The sequence below is a fragment of the Oncorhynchus masou genome, chromosome 12 (genome assembly GCF_036934945.1).
Source record: "Oncorhynchus masou masou isolate Uvic2021 chromosome 12, UVic_Omas_1.1, whole genome shotgun sequence".
In the NCBI taxonomy this organism is placed as follows: domain Eukaryota; kingdom Metazoa; phylum Chordata; class Actinopteri; order Salmoniformes; family Salmonidae; genus Oncorhynchus; species Oncorhynchus masou.
Window position 1 is genome coordinate 47107364 of NC_088223.1, and position 2346 is coordinate 47109709.

Consider the following 2346-nt stretch of genomic DNA (forward strand, 5'->3'; position numbering starts at 1 on the left):
ATTTTGGCCATGAGAGGCCAATATCATTCTCTCTGTCTGGGCTACAATTGTAGACGGTTGGGTAATTATGCTTTTCACCTGTGAAAGGCTGTTGTGCTGCTAATGAGGGAGTTCTATTATTAACCTGAGCCGAGGTGCACCGGTCCATGGCCCCTGACATGAATGGATAAAAGCGGTGAAGGAGGAGCACCCTTCTGAAATTGAACAGCAGCCTTACATTTAAGTTTTTGTCCTAACACTACACAGCTGATTCAGATTAACAAAGCTGATTGATTATCAGCTTTGTAGGGCTATGGGAATAAAAAGAACGTGCAGCCCTTTGGGGTTCAGGTGACTGAGTGTGGGAAGCCTTTGTCATAGGGTAAAAGTTGCATACCACTGGGCTGTAGGCTGTACACATTGGATCAAATATTAGTTTTCTGTAGCTGTGTATTTAAAAAAAAAAAATTCTGTTCTACAATGGTTCTTTTCCTTTGCTCAGGGTATGTAGTAGCAGGCCTGGAAGAGTCTTATGTGATGCAAACATTTGAGTTGTGTTCTTCCTCCTTTTAATCAATCATAATATTTTGTCAAATGCCTTACAGGTTGTTTTGCCTATTGATGGCAGCTGTGGGCATACAAGCACAAGACACCTTTTTAAGTATGAATTTACAGGGTGCAAAATGCAATCACTAAGAGTTTGACAATATTTTTAACTAACCTTTCCCATTCCAGATGACCTCAACGCTGAATGCCTTGGTAATGTTATTCGTTTGAGTGTCGCTCCTCTTTTTGAAGAGGTTGATGCTGTCTTCAGTGAGTTTGCCTGTTATGATTCTCTTTCTCTCCTTTCATAATTCATGGCTTGATATTGATTGTCAACTATTGTGTCCACACCATCTCCATCCCTTCCAGATGACACACAAATCATAAACCTGACGCCTGGCCTTGCTACTCAGAGTGGATTCAGCTTTAAATTTGACCCCATGGGGAATGCCATGTTTTTTTTTGCATCTCTTCAAAACTGCTTTTCCCAAAACATGGTAACTCTAAGCACTGTAGTGTTTGCTTGAACTTCAAATGGACAGTTTGCCTTTCAATGTCACTGCATTTGCAACTCATAATGTAGCAACGTCATATTATTTAACCTTTGACACAGATGAGCCCTATATACACAAAGATACAAGTCAATATTTTCATCACTAGATGGAAAAAATGAAATCATTGAAAACAAACACATTCTTCAGTAAAAAGGTCCTCAATAAGCCTGAGTTGCCGTAGAGGTGGTAATTCATACAATTGTTAGCGCATGGAGGTTATTAGAAGTACAGTGCCAGAAACATTGAAGCAGTTTCACTGAACTGTGGATATCAAAAGGATCTCCATTGTTAGCCACCTTTGGGTCTTGTATCTCTTACCTCTAAGTTAACGATGACGTAAGGTACAGCAGAAGTTTATGGAGGGCTTTCAGAGGGCCAGCCAACTTTCTGATACAGACTGCAGTGATCTGAACTACTGAGCTCTTCTCCTGTAGTGTGGCTTCAATACAGTGGCAGCTGCATTCATATAGCCAATTTTGCCAGTCTATAACTTGCATGAATGTCACCTGAATTATTTGTTTTTTAGGATGATACGATGTTCAGCTTGGTCATGCAGTTCAGGCTGCCAGGAAACCACATGACTGAAGACCCTGTGTGTAGAGTGGGGAAAAACCTGTAGCTACACCCCTTGGAGCTCCCGCGAGATTCTGTGTGACCGCAACTACATGGAGGCAAGTGAGCAGAGCATGCCCCAATGGACATGTTTACAGTCGAGCTTGTCGTACTGCCTGTATAAATGATCTGTCTAGAGCTACAACTGTCCAGTGTTTCATTTCTTCTGCCACACAACGTAGATCTCGCTCTTTCTCTCAAACTGCCCACTGGGGGCCTGAAAGCAAGGAGCGCGAACTTCCGGAGAGGAGCTGAGGTAGCCATATTTCAGTTTCTTTAATTTCACTACAACATGACAGGATGGCGCTAAACAAAATGTGCGTTTGACAGTTTAATTCATATTTCTAGTTCCTGAGACAGGCTGTTGCTTCAGGATACAAAATGACAGCAGTCGTCTTTAGTCCTAGCAAGAAGGTCATGAATGTGGATGAGGTCCAAAGAAAGGGCTATGCAATAGCCAACACTCCCACAAGGTTGGTGTTATAAGAAGCCCTCATAATGCAGAGGAGACATACCTCCAGAATGTAAGCTGACTTTCTCCACTTCTTCCACGAACTGGGTCATGTTCAGTAGAGCAAACATTTGGAAATGGTGGCCCTACCTGAACTCTGCAACATATTGTTAATACGGTTTGCCCTACTGAACACGGCCCTGG

At 42.4% G+C, this 2346-nt stretch overlaps 1 long non-coding RNA gene across 1 annotated transcript; it reads left to right on the forward strand.

Annotated features, from left to right (window-relative positions):
• The first annotated feature begins 588 nt into the window (after positions 1 to 588).
• Positions 589 to 1062, forward strand: LOC135549117 (uncharacterized). Its single transcript, XR_010456943.1, has 3 exons — positions 589 to 640; positions 715 to 795; positions 895 to 1062. It is a non-coding gene; the product is annotated as an uncharacterized LOC135549117 (long non-coding RNA).
• The last annotated feature ends 1284 nt before the right edge of the window (positions 1063 to 2346 follow it).